General features: G+C 50.3%; 1 protein-coding gene across 4 annotated transcripts in view; it reads left to right on the forward strand.

Annotated features, from left to right (window-relative positions):
• Positions 1 to 16,536, forward strand: part of LOC100464084 (angiotensin-converting enzyme) — a 39,433-nt gene that overhangs the window by 517 nt on the left and 22,380 nt on the right. The window contains exons 2-4 of one of the 4 annotated variants that reach the window (XM_034641090.1): positions 1,484 to 1,621; positions 7,657 to 7,842; positions 15,429 to 15,638. The gene's annotated coding sequence lies outside the window, so the exon portion shown is untranslated. Of the gene's footprint in view, positions 1 to 466; positions 1,622 to 7,656; positions 7,843 to 15,428; positions 15,639 to 16,536 lie in introns of those variants that run through there. The other 3 variants (XM_034641093.1, XM_034641089.1, XM_034641091.1) reach the window with 3 other exon arrangements.

Here is a 16,536-nt window from a genome sequence, read left to right on the forward strand (position 1 = left end):
CGGGGGACGGAACGCGGGCGCCGTGGGAAGGGGCTGCCGGCCCAGAGACAGCCGCCGGGCCTGAGCCAGAGCCTGGGCCCCGCGCTTCCTGATTCCCTCCACGCCCTCCCCCGCTTCCCTCCCACCTTCTTCCCCTTTCCCCTTCCCCTCGCCCCGCCCCGGGTTCAGGTGGCCACTAGGTGTCAGACACGGCCCGGGCCTGGGCCTGGGCCCAGGCTGCGGCTCCTGCAGCCCTGAGGGACACACCCCCTCCCTCCTGGCCCCGAAGATGTCCCTGGACGGGAAGGCTAGACTCAGCCCTCCCCCAGTACCACGCCCCCCCAACACACACACTAGGTGACTTTTTTTTTTGCCCCCCCTTTCTCAGGGGGCTTTGTCTGAGACTCACTACCCACCCACCCCACCCAGGCAAACCAGCCTAAGGATAAATACCAATTCTCACCAGCCGCTCTTGAAGGCCTAGACCTTGCCAGTGGCAGCCTCCCCTGTCCCAACAGCTGAGAGGATGCCAAGGCCAAGGCTGGGGGCCAGCCCCTACTGCAGCCCCCTATCCAGGAAATGCTGTGGGTAGATAACAAGTCCAGCTCAGACTTCTTACAAGCTCAGAACAAAAGGTTCTTTCCTGTCAGATGCCTGGCAAGGCTCACCAAGAGCCTGAGGGTAGGAGGGAAATGGGGTTTCCTCCCCTGGAGTTGTAAAAGAGACACCCCTCCCCCAGGGTGTCGCTCCCCCTCCCCCTACCTCCCACACTGTGGGCTTCCCATGGGCAGTGGCCAAAGGCTCCTGAAGGACCCTGGCCAAGGGGGGCCTTGGGGATCTAATTTCCCCTTACTGAGAGAACATACTCTCAAGCCCATGGCAAGACACCCAAGGGTGCCCACTGCCCTGGGCACACCTTCTAAGGGGGCAAACACACCAGGGCCCACCCCTCAAAGTAACCAAGCTTAAACCTGCCACAACATAAATTTGTTGGAGTAGCTTTCCAGTTGGAGGGAGTTAATGGACATTTTAAATTAAGAAACAGCTTCCTTAGCGTGCCAACAGGCAAAGAGCAGGCAACAAATGCTCTGTGTGTTAAACGTGGAACTGAGCCATTTCCCATTGTTTGTCCTGTATATCTGGGCTTAGAGGAGGAGGACTGGAGTGGGCAGGGTGGCACAGAGGAACAGAGCCTGCTGGGAACTCTGTGATTTGAGTGCTGAGCTTCCCAGTATAGGGCTTTCAGCCCCTTCCAAAGCTGGGAGAGAGACGCCTACTGAGGCAGGTTGGGGCCCCATGGGTCCTTCTTCCCCCTACCCCCATGGTCCTATGGCCCTGGGCAGCAGTGTTTTCCTCTTAGAAGGGAGAGAATACCCTGCCAGCTTACAGTGGGGAGGGGATGGAGCTGGTGCTCTGATGGTGGTGAGGTGCCTCCCTGGGGACCAGCCACACGGGGACTTAGCTCTAAGTGCTCAGGGCTCCATTCAACCATTTTCAAAAGCAGGTGGTCCTACGAAACTGCCGTCAAGCACCAGAATCCCCAACCCAGGATGTCAGACTCTCCCACTTTCTGCCTATCCCTGCTGCCGAGACTCCTGCCACAGAAGCTAGAGAACCTTCCATCCTACAGCTGGGGGCAGAGGTAGGTAAGAGCGGGCTAGTGGAGCAGCACCAAGACCCTTCTTGAGGACAGAGGATGTGGTCCAGGGCATTTTCCGTGCAAGTCCTTCCCTTCCCGCACTCACAAAGCCACACTAGACTCACCAGATTCACTCCTGCCTGTTCGTTGGAATGCCCAGATCATCACTTGGCTCTTTCCTTCAGATCTCAACTCCTGAGACAGGCCTTCCCTGACCGTCCAGTGGCTGGGGTCGAGGTTGAGATGTAGGGAGAAACTTTGCATTAAGTGTGCTCATGACAGCTCTGGGAAACCACACCTGGCTCTCACCCTGTTCTTTGGCCAAAAGCATTTATTCAAGGAACAGGAAGAACCAAGAGAGTGAGCAGAATGTACCTCATGAATAGGACCTCAGATCCCCCTGGGGAACCAGGCTGATCAGGGCTGCCCATACCTGGGTTCCTAGATTGAGAAAGATGGATTCCCAGTTAAATTTGAGTTTAGTATTCTTTTGGCATCAGCATGCTGCACTTATTTTGTGTAATATACTAAAAATGTGTTTGTTATTTATTTGAAATTCAAATGTAGCTGGATACCCTGTATTTACCTAGCAAGCCTACCTTGTTCCTGGGTGGAAAGGACAGGAGAGAAGCCTCCTGACCATTCTGGCTCCTCCCGGCGAAGCTTCCCCACCTCCAACAGGCTGAAACAGCCAGTTAACTCCTGTTCAGAGTCAGGTCAACGTGCATCCAAAGCACATTCCTATTCAGCACGGGATGCAGGCAGAGGCCTTAACCTTGGGCTACAGAGAAGGCAAAAGGCATAGGAGGTGGGGTTCCCCAGGCCAAAGGCTCTGTAAGACCCCCCACACACACATATAGCATTCATTCACGCTTTACGACAGTGATTTATCAAGTCCCTTCTGCGTGCCAGGTGCTGGGCGACCCTGGGAAAATATCAGTGAACACGACAGGCACAGCCCTGTTTTTTCAGGCCTCAGCTCATAGAAAGGCAGCCCAGATGTGAGGGTCAGGGAAGGCTTCTGGAGCCTGTGATGTAGACTTAGAGAGCTACAGGACAAGCAGGGATTCACCTGGCAGAGGGACCCTACGGAGAGGGCAGGAGTGTCCTGGCCAAAGAAATGGCTGGAGTGGCTAGAGCGTCATACAGGAAAGGGAACACAGCCTAACCTGTACACTCTGAGGGCTCCCAGGCCACCGGCAGAAGCGACTTGCCCAAACTGAAGCCGGTGCCCCTGGTGGGTCACTGAAAGACACTGACCTGACCGTCTGCAGAGGCCTGAACCACCTGCTGCTCGGGGTAGCACGTCAGCTCCCTGAGGAGCTTGTTCCAACTTCCCTGAAAAGAAAATGAGTCGGATTCTGAAAGTAACGGCCACTTTGATGAGCTGAGGCTGGAACTAGAATCCCTTAGGGCGAATCACCGATCTTCAGCATCCGGGCAGCAGCCCCAGCAGGAGCGGCCAGTGCAGCGGCAGCCACGGGGAAGGCGTGGCGGGGAGGCCGGGCGCTGCCACGGATGAAGACAGTCGGTCACCCAGACCCGCGGAATTCCAGGGCATGGGGCTGAGGGATGTCAGGCTGCCGGTCCCAGGCTGACCCCAAAGCTCGCCCCGTCTGGGAAGACCAGACTCAGACAAACCAGAGTGACCTGCTCACAAACCAGTTTCACACTGCGGACGGCTGGAGAAGCGATGAGAATCAGTATGCTCAGGCCGACTCGTCCCTCTGCCGGGCTCTGAGGGGACCAGATGTGGGCTAGATAACCAGTGCGGACCAGCCCGGAGCAAGAGGGGGCACGATGGCCCTGGGTACCTGAGGTGGGAGGCCATGAAAGCGGTGGGCTTTCCAACCTCCCAGAGTGTTTCTGTGCAGCCCCCTGGGTGAGGGAGGAATCAGTAGGAAGTCTGTTTTCCCTCCTCCGGCTCTCCCTCCCTCCCTCCCTTCCTCCCTCCCTTCCTCTCTTCCTCCCTTCCTCCCTCCCTCCCTCCCTTCCTTTCTCCCTCCCGTCCTCCCTCCTTCCTTCCTTCCTCACCCCCTGCTTTTCTTTCTTTCAGCAAAGGTTTATTGGGCACCGTTTGTGTCAGGCACAGTCTGGGCCCTGGAGAGGTAGTAATCAATTAACAGAAGGTCCTGCTTTTATGTAACTTATATGAAGTGGGGGCAACAGAGAATTAAAAAGTAAACTAACAAACACACACAGACATGTATGTGTGCACCCACCACAGAAACCTAGTTGTGAGTAACAGCAAGTGTTACAAAGAAAGTAAAGCAGGAGAAGGGCTGGAGTGTCACAGGAGGAAGGCTTTCTGAGGAGAGAGGGATGCAGGCCCTGTGAAGATCTAGAGGATGGTAAATCCAGCAGAGGGAAGGGGGAAGAAGGGCAAAGGCCCTGAGGCAGGACTGTGTGTGGCCAACTCCATCCTGCCCTGCCCTCTAACACACCCCTTCCCCCAACAGAGGAGACACTGTATACAGAAGGTGAGGCAAGAATGCAAACAGAAGCTCCAGGAGGGCAGAGGCTGAAGATGTGAGGTGTGTCACAGTAGAACTACCAGCAGTAGTTCTCAGGGCGTCTAAGAAGTGTCTGCAGGCCCATAGCTGTATCTGATTACTGAGCACGTCCTTCACGTAGTTTAGAATCTGGATGTGGGATCACAGTCGGTAAGGCTTGTCCAGCATGGCCTGAGCAGGAGGCATTGGAGCCCAACTCCAGGACCTCACTCCCCTGGGCCAGCTCTCCCTTCCAGGAAGAAAACTGGAAGAGGTTTGTATCCCAGTGGTGTTCTCCATCCCCACCTTCCTGCTTTTCTCCTTGGGTAGATCAGTCGGTCGGTCGATCAACAAACATTGAAGGCCTGCTATGTGAGTGCTAGGGGCATTCACCGTGGAGAGCGAGGGTAGAGGCCTGGGGCGAAGGGTGGCCAGAGCCTTGGGTGTTGTCAGCTGGGGCATGGGGAGGGAGGGGAGATCCTGCTGATAAGGACAGCCACCTAATCAACTCCACAAACCAGCTATAAACTGCAGGGCTAGGACTCTTGCACTTTGTTCAAAGCTGGTGACAGCTCTGAGTTCTCATCTTGACTCTGAAAGCTATACCAACTCTAGCTCCATACCCCTTGCTTCTTGGCCAACCTCATGACAGGAGTGCAGCAAGGGTGTGATGGCCATGCTGAGCCAAGAGTGAGGGGTGACCAAGCCATGGCCCAGAGGGTGCCCCCAGGGGGTGGGAGATGGGCAGAGGCTTAGGCAGCATTCCTCAGGGGTGGCTTTGTGGCATCCCTCTCAAGTAAGACCTCAGCTGAACCCAGAAGAGCAAAAAAAAGGGGGCGCTCATATAAGACACTGATGAATACACTAAGGCTGGTGACTCTTCCAAGGTCATAACAAGTTAGCAGCATACCTGTCCTGAGTCAGAGGTTTTACTTAACCCGGCTCCACCCCTCCCACCTCCATCCTTTACACTCTCTTGACCTTGGCCAGCGCCTCCTACCTTGAGGGCTCCTATCAGGCCAGCTGGTCCTTTTTGAGAGCAGATTAGATTTGAAGGCGCCTTGACCTTAGCTCAGAACCTCCCTTACCCAAGAAGCCACGCTCCTTTGATCCCTCCCAGCCGGTCAGCGGGAGACACTACCAAGTGGGCATTACCAACCAGGGAGAATTACACCCCTCTCAGCTGATACCCCAGTTCGAATTGATCCTTGTCTCTTGCATCATCACCTCCTGTGAGCCGGTCATGCCTCCTGCTCTAGCTGGGATCCAAGCGGCCTGTTCTGGAGCAGGGCCGGAACTGGGCCCTCCTGCTTTGGCAGCAGCCGGTAGCTCAGGTCTCTGGGTAGGCTTGCTTCAAAGTCTCTCTCTAAAGCTCCAGAGCCCAAGAATGTTGCCCAAGGGCTGGCTCTTAGATTCCAGAACCCAAGACTGTATCTTTGGAAGGCAAAGATACTACTTATAGGCTTTAATAAGTCATCCATCCCCACATCCCATTATCCCCTGTGAAGCGATAGCCCTTTACAGCTTGAAGGGCAATGTCACGTCCTAACATTGATGGGACTTTGAGCACTCTCATGTATCCTGAGTATTTCTCCCCTTCCAAGGGCCTCTCCTCATTTGATAAATTCAAGCACCCCCAGGGCTTGTTTTGGCCATGGGTTCAGTCCTGGCTTGGCTTCACCATGAAGTCAAGACGCAGCTGCACCTGCTTGCCTGGGCAGCTGTACACAGCGAATGTGGGGACCCCACGTTAGCAAGCCGAGCTGCTGAGCTCTGTGGCAGCCCCATGCTCTGTTTACCGCCCCCATGGCATCCCCAGCGCTCAGGTCACAAGCCGTCCCCCAGATGACCAGGCCACTGCAGAGCCTGGCCCCGTGCAGGTTCCTCCACGGCGAGGCTCCTCCCCAGAAGCCCCAGCACCCTTCTTGCCAGCTGACATCAGAAGAGGTATGCTAAGATAGAAGGGTCTCGGCTCACATTCTTTCCTCCTATGCATGTTGGTCAACCGCCTCACTCTCAAGGGGGTGACATGAGGTGGCCTCCGTCTAGCCACAGAAGTCCACTACTGCCTTTCCCTCAACGTGGGACTTACTATCTGACAGCTGTTTAAAATGCCCTCTCAAGAGGTACTCCCTAAAACAAATGACTACAAGTTAACGTAAAATATCATTTTCTCGCCTAAGAGTCCTTCCTCTGACCCACATTTGATGCCTTCAGGGAGTTTATTGAAGGGCCTCAGGGAAAGGGTGAGGAGGCCAGGAAGGGTCAGGGTGCTGCTGCTGGGGCTGACAGCAGGGCTGGTGGCCCCTCAGGGGTCCTAGGGATTCAGAGGACTTTGCCAGGGCCCTGGACATCAACAGGTGAGGGGTGGACCCCGAGATGAATTTGCCTTCTGTGCCCTGGATACCACAACGGAGACTGTTAGAGCCAACGGGCAGGTGCCTCTCCTCCAGCCCGGAGGGAGGCTGGCCAGACCCTCAGCTCCAGGCTCCCACCACCACACCACTCCGATGGCAGCTGCCCCTCCCCACTTCTCTGTGGGTCCCCCAGGTTTCTGTCTCTGCTGCCACCCTCGGGCTTGTTTCACTCCTGTCAGCTTCTCTTTCTGGGCTCCCTTCCTTCCCTCCCTCCCTGACTTCCTTTCTGACCTGAGCTTCCCTAGGCTGCCAGGAGGCAGATGATAATCTCCAGCACACTCCAGAGTGTGGGCAGTTTCCCTGCCCCTCTCTGGGAACAACACGCGAGCTACACACACCCGCAGGTCTGGGGTGTCTAACTGAACCCCCAAGCCCCTGAGCTCTCCTTGGGGCCCCACTGGGGCTGGGGACGGGTTGCTCCGGAGCCCTCTCCCGGGCCCTTGGAACAGGAGACCCTGCCCGCCGCCGCCAGCGAGGCCTGGGCACCCCCCAGCCCCTCACCACCACCACAACCATGCCTGCTGTGAGGGAGGTTGGAACCGACTCATTCTAGTCAGGATCTCAGCAAAGCTGCCGTGTACCTGGGCTGCAGCAGGTGCACCAGATTCTGGAAGTGTGAATATGAGCATGCCCTGTTCCCACCACCCGGAGCCCCGTGGGGAGACAAATGTGCCAATGCCCGCATGCTGTGCTGAGTGTCGAGGCCTCGCTTTGGGAAAGAAAGGACAGGCCAGGCCTGGAGGAACGACGGCTGAGGACCAGGCAACAGGAGGAGGGGGGAGTTCCATTCAGAAGGACCAAGAGAGGCAGGAAAGACCCCGGGGCCAGAGAGTTGGGACAGTTTCCATAGACCACTGAGTCATCAGGAAAAAGATGGAATCTGACTGGAGTCACAAATACTTTCTAGTTTGCCAAGTAAAGACATTTTTAAAAATATGTCATTTTCTCACACCACCATTTTATGAAAAAATATTTTAACTCCAAAAAAAAAAAAAAAGGATATTTGGTATAAAAGATATTGTGACCAAGAAAGGACAACTGGCCACTTGGCTGATATATGCTGATTGACTTTTTATATCTGACTATTATTTTGCTCCCTTTCTTGCTGACTCTCGAACACTTTATCAAGGCCAGAGTCGCCAGTGATGGGCCTCCGGGAACACTGATACAAGGACCTGTGGAGGAAGGGCCAGAACTGGGGATGTGGAGGAGGCAGGGGCCACATGAGGAAGGACTTTGGACTTCACGCTGAGGAGTGCGGATTTCATCCGTCAGATGATGAGAGAAGCCTTTTGCCAACAGACGCTGTTTTCAGGTTTGTGCTTTAGGACAAGCATCCATTCCCAGGCTGCCCATGAGAATGGCCCTCAGGGGGAGAGACGGAGGCGGGAGAGCAGAGGAGGGGCCCGTGAGAGATGATGAGGGTCCATAGGTGGGGACAGTAGCAGTGAGATGGGGGGGGGGCTGGGCGCTGCTGTGAGCAGGTGGGGCCAGAGGAACCACACAGAGCTGGGAAGAGGAAGGTGTCTTGTCTGTCCAAGTTCATGCAGGGACTGCAATAGAGGTCACCTCACCAGGAGCAAAACCGGAGACATGGGTTTAAGATTTGGGATTAAAAATAAGAACTTCCCGGCTCTAAAGAGGATGGCACTCGACATATCCCGTGAAAGTAGATGGAGACAGTGAGCCTTATGGAGGGGAGAGCAGGCGGGGACAGTGCAGTGGCTCACAGTGGGGGCATTTACCTGCCTTTGCATTTGGGCTCCACCACTTGAGTGACCTGAGTCTACTTACTAAAGTTTTTGTGCCATAGTTTCCTCATCTGTAAAATGGGAATCAGATAGTAGCTAACCCATAGGATTGCTAGGAAATTTAAATGAATTGAGATATATAAAGCACTAAAAAAAAAAAAAAGATATATAAAGGACTTAGATGCCTGGGTCAGGGGACATGGCCTGATATATTGTACACTGTTGTATCTCCAGCACCCACACGGCACCCACAGCATAGGAGGGACCATTAATGTTGGTGCAATGGATAAGGAGATATGATCAGGGCAAATGCCAGGCCTGGCTTTATGGAAGGACAAGGGTCTAGAACAGGACTCTGAATGCTCCTCAGTCCTCTGCACGCAGCCCTCACCTGCGTCTCCACAGTCACTGAACAGGGATTGAGATGGAAAATATGGTGGACCTGGGGAGGGGGAGGGACTCAACACCTCCTGAAGGTTCTCTGGGATGGATGTTCTGTGGGGTGCAGCAGCATCTCAACAGGCAGAAGGCAGGCAGAAAAAAGGCACAAAGGATCCCATGGAGGACAAGTGGACCAGAGGACCCATAGCAGCTGTGGGAGTGAGAAGAGCTGGCTCCTCAGTCACCCACCTCCTCACACTGAACAACCAGCACCTTCCAACACCAAGTCTTCATGTCCTTTCCTTCTCACCACTCAAACCTGCTTTTACAATGTTCCTCTCCTAGGAACATGTCTTTCAATGCATTCTCACTCCCCTCAAATCTTCCACCCTTCCCCTCCAACCAGCCAGCTCCTGCCTCCTTTCAGTCCCACCTCCCTTGGCACACCCCTGAATCTACCACTTCCCTCAGACTCTGGGGGACCCTAGCCCACTGTCTTCTCCCACCACCTCCAGACCCTTTAAGTTTGCTAATCACATCTTCACTGATGGCTCTAAAATACAAATGTTGTTAGGGCACTGCCCAACCTGAAGCCTTCCTTAGGAGGAAGTCTGACCGCCCACCTTGGCTTTGGCAGCCTCGGCCTGCTTTTCCAGCCTCTCCTCACATCCGAGTGCTGAGCATAAATTTGTTTCCTCTGCTTGAAATGTGTCTTCCAACAACTGGCCCAATCAGATCAACTACCCCTTCTATCAGGGCTCAGCCCAAGCAACACCCCTAGCGGGGGCTCAAGGGCCCATCACGTCTTCAGGAATTGCTTGTTAAACATCCGGGTAGTCTGTGTTGGTGAGACCATCCTCTGGCATAAACACAGTGGTCTCAGGAGAAATGTGCAGAGGAACAAGTGAGAGAAAGAAAAGCAGGGAGACATTTTTAATGAAGACCAGGCAAAATTAGGCAATAGGAGACAGGACAGCTATGAGTCAAAGATTACTCAGAGGTTCCTGGCCTGGGAGGCGGAGACGGGTTGTCACTGTCCACAGCTATGGCAAAGCTGGGCTTCACCCTGGGCCCGGAGTGAAGAAACGCCCCTTCCCCTTGGCCCTGCTTCCTGGGAGCCGGGGGCCTGGCACCCCAAAGGCAGAGGGTAATATAGAGACAGAGTCCAAGGATACTTAGTTGCCACGGGGCATTGTCTGTGGAATCCCAACGTTTTTTATTTTATTTTTTTTTAAAGATTTTATTTATTTATTTGACAGAGATAGAGACAGCCAGCGAGAGAGGGAACACAAGCAGGGGGAGTGGGAGAGGAAGAAGCAGGCTCATAGCAGAGGAGCCTGATGTGGGGCTCGATCCCATAACGCCGGGATCACGCCCTGAGCCGAAGGCAGACGCTTAACCGCTGTGCCACCCAGGTGCCCCCCAACATTTTTTAAAAACATATCTTGCTTATTCAATTTGTGCTTGACATGAAGCTGTGGGGAGAGTTAAAAGGAGACGCGAAAGTTAAGAAAACTTTCTCAAAAGAGAGGAGTGGCTGAGGCCAAGCAGAAGGGTGAATTGGACAGATAGCTGCATGGAGACGGTAACAACGCACATAAACAAAGTGGTTTTCATCAGCTCCCGGGTTCCGGGTTCTGTGGGAACCCCGGGGCTGACGAGGCTGTCAGAACAGCCCCCACCCTCCGCGGCTGCACCAACAGATTCACGTTGACTGGATCAGCCCCGCCCCCTCCAACTGTTAGATCAGCCCTGAGGCTTTCCTCAAACAAGGGTATACAGTTTACAAGGGATGCAGAAAATCTGCAGTCTGTTCACAAGAGGGTGATCAAGTGCAGAGGAATCTGGAAACCGTCTCTTCCCAGGAATCACTGAAGGTGATAAATTTCTCCTGGAGCAAAGGAGACAGAGCTAGACATGGATGCTACTACCTCTCATGCTGGAGGGTCGTGGTGTCAAAGAGAGAGAAGACTCACTAGGTATTTCTCTAGAGAGGAGAGTGAAGAACAGTCAAGTATAAATGATGAGGCAGGAGACGCAGTTGGCGTAAGAAACAGTTCCTAACAACTAGAGCAGTCCAGCCCACCAGGAAGGTAGTGAGCTTCCTGTCCCTGGAAACGTTCAAGTGGAGGCAGGGGATGTCAAGGCTACCATAGGCATCACTGGTAAGAGTTCCCAACCATTTTTCTCCTCTCAAACATCCCAGTGTTAAGGAATCCCATGTCTTGAAAAACTGTATTTCATAAACTGTACTTATTCAAAGGAAAAAAGTATCCCATTTTAATAGTCAAACACCTGTCTCCTGTTAATCATCGGATGCTTAGGCAGGCTAAGCCCACTGAACAGAAGAGGTGACTCAGCCGTGGTGGGGGGGCTGGAAATGCTTCTAAGAGGAGGTGTGCCTTTCGGCCAGAGCCCCCTCTTCCAGCAAGGTGCCAAAACGTCGGGCCCAAAGGGAAAGGAGAGAGGCAGCACTGTGTGCGCTCTCGGCCTTTTAGAAAACACCGAGTCGCTCTTTAGGCCACATGCATGCGAATCTTCAAGAAAGGTGAAATTGTCGACATCAAGGGAATGGGCACTATTCAAAAAGGACTGCCCCACAAATGTTACCATGGCAAAATTGGAAGAGCCTGCAGTGTTACCCAGCATGCTGTTGGCATTGTTGGAAACAAACAAGTTAAGGGCAAGTTTCTTGCCAAGAGAATTAACGTACGTACTGAGCATATTAAGCGCTCCAAGAGCCAAGATAGCTTCCTGAAACGTGGGAAGGAAAATGATGAGAAAAAGAAAGAAGCCAAAGGGAAAGTTACCTGGGTTCAACAGACGCACCGACCTGCTCCGCCCAGAGATGCAAGCTTGGGGAGGACGGGTGGCCAGGAGCCTGAGCGGCTGCAACATGTTGCCTAAGAGTTCATTGCTTAATAGGTGTAAAAATAAGTAAGTAAATACATAAATAAGATTTCTGGACTGGTTTTTTCAAAAGGAACTTGTGCCAGAGCTGGGATAACTTGGGGGTTGTTCAAGCCGACAGGTGGGTCCGAGGGGCAGAGAAAGACTCTGGTGGAGAAAAAAAGAAAGCTCCAGAAGAAACAGCTGAGTATACGGTGGGGCTGATGTGAGACTGGGGGCAGGAGGGTACAGATTCAAAGGGGCTGTCCATGCTCTGCTCCAGAGCCTGTCAGTTTAGTAGGGGCTTTGACCCTGGTCTCCAGGGGCCAACAGCTACAGGGAGTGAAGAGGAGCCAACCCAAAAGATAAAATCCAGCTACTTTTAAAGAAAGACCGTCTGTGACTGAAACACCCCAAGGAAATGCAAACAAGTCATAAGCTGGGACTTCTATCTGCAGCACATTTAAATGACAAGGGACTACTAACCAGCATATTTGAAGAACGGTATCAGTCAAGAAGAAAAGACATGGGCAAAGGAAACAAACAGGAACAGCACGGAAGAGGAAGCACAAATGCCCGCTAAACACATAGAAAGGTGTTCAACTCATCAGCAGCAAGGGAACGAAAACGTGTCCTACTCACAGAATTGGCACAAGTTTAAAAATTGGACAAGAGGGGGGGCGCCTGGGTGGCACAGCGGTTAAGCATCTGCCTTCGGCTCAGGGCGTGATCCTGGTGCTATGGGATCGAGCCCCACATCAGGCTCCTCCTATGAGCCTGCTTCTTCCTCTCCCACTCCCCCTGCTTGTGTTCCCTCTCTCGCTGGCTGTCTCTATCTCTGTCGAATAAATAAATAAAATCTTTAAAAAAAAAAAAAAATTGGACNTTGGACAAGAGGGGCGCCTGGGTGGCACAGCGGTTAAGCGTCTGCCTTCGGCTCAGGGCGTGATCTCGGCGTTATGGGATCGAGCCCCACATCAGGCTCCTCTGCTATGAGCCTGCTTCTTCCTCTCCCACTCCCCCTGCTTGTGTTCTCTCTCTCGCTGGCTGTCTCTGTCTCTATCAAATAAATAAATAAAATCTTTAAAAAAAAAAAAATTGGACAAGAGTGTGTGTTGGTGAAGATGGAGAGCAGCGTAGGAGCTCTCACCCACTGCTGGCAGGAGTGCAAATCAGTACAATAATTTTGTTTTGTTTGTCTTTTACTTATGTATTTTTATTTTGAGTAGGCTCCACACCCAACGTGGTAACCCACGACCCTGAGATCAAGAGTCACACGTTCCACCAACTGAGCCAGTCAGGCACCCCCAGTATAAGTATTTTAGAAAGCAGTTTGACATTTGGACACCCTTGAACTTTTGCATGTCTTTGAACATCTGCATACCCTTGACTCAGCAATTTTACTCCCAGTGTATTCCCTAGAGCAGTATTTCTCAATGAGGACCAGTTTTGTTTTTACTTTTCAATATGCTGGGGAAACAACTGTTTTGTAAATTACAAAAAAAAATGAATTTCTGAAAAATGAAGTGAAAAAAAAAAGACATACAATATACAAGCCCTGATATTTTATTATTCAGTTCAACGTACATACAGTTACTTACGGATGCCAAGGAGATGTGTACAAGCATGTTAATGGCATATTGTTTTGTAATAGCAAAAAACAAGAGGTAACTCATATGTCCAATGACAGAATTAGAGCCTGGGGAAATAAATCGTGGTGTCATCACGCTGGGTGGTGGACTAGCATACAGTTGTGAAAATAAATGAACCACTACCCTGTGCAACAGCACCAGTAAAGTCTCAGAATCACAACTGTGAGAGAAAAAACATGCCTCAGAAGACTCTAAAGCTTTTTGAATAAAGCTTTATCAAAGTATAATTCATGTATTTTTTCTTTTTTTTTTAAAGATTCATTTATTTATTTTAGAGAGAGAGGGCGTGGTGGGGTGGAGAGGCGGAGGGAGAGGGAGAGAGAGAATCTCCAGCAGACTCCCTGCTGAGCATGTGTGAGAATTTAATTCCTCTTTAATGTCCAATAATATTCCGTGGTTTGGATAATACCACGTGTCACTCACCCATTCACAAGTTGGTGGACATCTGGGTCGTTTGCACTTTTCAGCTGCTTTGAATAACACAGCTTTACATGCAAGTCTTCGCACAGCCATGTATTTTCCTTTTTCTTCAGTACATTCCTAGGTGACACTGTTTTCATAAAATTCCTACACAAGCAAAACTAAACAGTGTCATGTTTAGACATACAAAGCACTGAAACTATTCTTTAAAAGTGAAGAGAGCCGGGGGGCCTGGATGACACATTCAGTTGAGCGACGGTCTTGGTTTCGGCTCAGGCCATGATCTCAGGGTCCCGGGATTGAGTCCCTCTGTCAGGCTCTGCATTCAGTGCAGAGTCTGCTTGGGACTCTCTCTCCCTCTCCCTCTGCCCCTCCTGCTTGTGTGCTCTTGCTCGCAAATAAATAAATAAATCTTTAAAAGTGAAGAAAGCCATAAACATGACATTCAGGGGAGTCAGTGTGGGTGCATCTGGGAGCAGAAGACAGAAAAGGGAAAGATGGGTCTGAGCTAGACAAGAATAATGTGGCAGAGGGAGTTTATGGTGTTCGTTTTGTTATGCTTCATAACCTACATTAGATATGTCAACATACATATTTATATTATTTACAACATATATATTACGTAAAAAGAAGACATTTTTAAAAACGAAAGGCTACCTCCAATACCCTAATTCCACTAGGTTCTCATCTCACGATAAGCGGGAAATGTAGGATTTCAGTTGGAAGTGGTTATCTGACCCTCGTGAGCACCTTCAAGGACCCCTAAGGTCCAGGATCCCATTTGAAGGCAACTGGGCTAGGTGAGCTTTAAAGTACCCTGCAAAGCTAGGATCCTGCATTTCCACGGTGGGGTGGCCTCTGGGGGAAAGGGGTTGTATGGTCATCACCCTCTTAATCCAGACGCCAGACAGATAATTCTGGAAGGCAGTAGAGCATGCGCCTAGAGCCCAGGGAGGTCCAGGCTGGAGGTGTGGATTTAGAAGCTGTCTCCAGCTTCAATCCCACAACCTACCCTCGTAACCTCAACTCTAGGGCTGAGCTGACCAACATGAAAACCACTAGCCACATGTGGCTACTGAACATCTGAAATGTGGCCATTGTGACTGGATTTTAATTTTCTTTAATTAATTTTAATTTAAAAGCAAGCCGTACAAAATGGTTTTCCATTGAACACAACTCTATTGCTTTGGTAAGATTACATTTCACTCTAACTTGAAAATTTAGCATCCAAATTGTGATGTGTAAAATGCACACCAGATTTTTAAGACTTAGCACACACATACAAATGTAAAATTTTTCGTTACTAATTTTTATAACGATTGCATGTTGAAATGATAATATTTTGGATATATCAGCTTAAATAAAATATCAAATTATTACTCCATGAATGTTATTAAAATGAATGCTATCTCTCTTTCATTTTCTTTAAATGTGGTTTGCAGAAAATATACAATTCTATATGCAGCTCTCATTATATTTCTGGTGGACAGACATTTCCACCATCGCAGGAAAGTTCCACTGGACAGTGCTGGTTGAGTCTAAAGAAACTGTGCTCACCTTGGCCTCCCAGCATCCTTGTTACTCCACTCCCATACTGGGCTCCTGCTTTCTGCCTGGGGGCCTACCTCTCTCAGATTCTACCTTCCTCCCAAGGAAGTGGTCTTGCCTGTACCCTGCAGCCTGGTGAAGCCTTCTTCCAACTCCTTAGCACCTACTAGATAACAGCCTTTTAGCACATGGCCTCAGGGACCTAATCTCTTCATGCCATTTTTTACATTAAAGGTAATAATCTTGTATTTCTCTTTCAGGCCAGTGCCGTGCATATAATGAATGGAAGCTGATGGTTTTTAGAATATGAATAACATCTTGGCTTTGTGTGACAACTGACAAGGGATCTGTCTTCATTTTCTCACAACCCTTCGAGGGAGGATGGGTAGAAGCGTTTACAGCCATTTTACACACGACGAAACTGAGAAACTGAGGCTCGGAGAGATTATTTTGCTCAGGTCATAAAACTTGTAAGTATGGCCCAGGTTTTTCTGGCTACTAATCCAGTGCTATTTACCCTACACTTTACTTCAGGTGCCTGTGTGAGTTAATGCTGAATAAATATGGAAAAGAGAGATTAGCAGGGACTCAGGAAAGAGAGCTATTTACCGGCTGGGCTTTTAGAGATGGGTAGGTTTTAGCTAAACCAGAAGGAGTGGGTGGGTATTCAGTAAGAGAACCACAGCTTCTCTGAAAACCTGTCGATAATCAGATTTCTTGATGAACGTAGAATGATAGAAGTAAACATTTGAGCATATTTTTTTAGTAAACGGCTTTGAGATATAATTCATATACTATAAAATTCCCTATTTCAAAGTGTACAATTCAGTGGTTTTCAGTATGCTCACAGGTGGGCCACCATCTCTGCTACTTTCAGAACATTTTCATCATTCCGTAAAGAAACTCCATACCTTTAGCAGTCACTCCCAATTCCCCTCTCCCTTGTCCCTGGCACCCACTAATCTACTTCTTGTCTCTATGGATTTGTCTATTCTAGAAATTTCATATAAATGGGTTTATAAAATATGTAGCCTTTCGTGACTGACTGCTTTCACTTAGCGTGATGTTTTTCAAGGTTCATCCATGTTGTTGCATGTATTAGCATCAATATTTGTGGCATATAATCAATACTTCATTTTGTTTTATGGCGGGATAATATTCCGTCGTATGAACAGATTACATTTTGTTTGTCTAAATTTGGGTTGTTTCCCATTTTTGGCTATTATGAACAATTTTATGCTGTTTTGAGCATTTGTGTAAAAGTTTTTGTGTGGACACATCTTCAATTCTCTCGGGTACATACCTCGGAATAGAGTTGCAGGGTCACGAGGTAACTCTATGGTCAACAGTTTGAGGAACTGCCAATCT

This window comes from Ailuropoda melanoleuca, chromosome 13 (assembly GCF_002007445.2).
Source record: "Ailuropoda melanoleuca isolate Jingjing chromosome 13, ASM200744v2, whole genome shotgun sequence".
NCBI classification, from domain to species: Eukaryota; Metazoa; Chordata; class Mammalia; order Carnivora; family Ursidae; genus Ailuropoda; species Ailuropoda melanoleuca.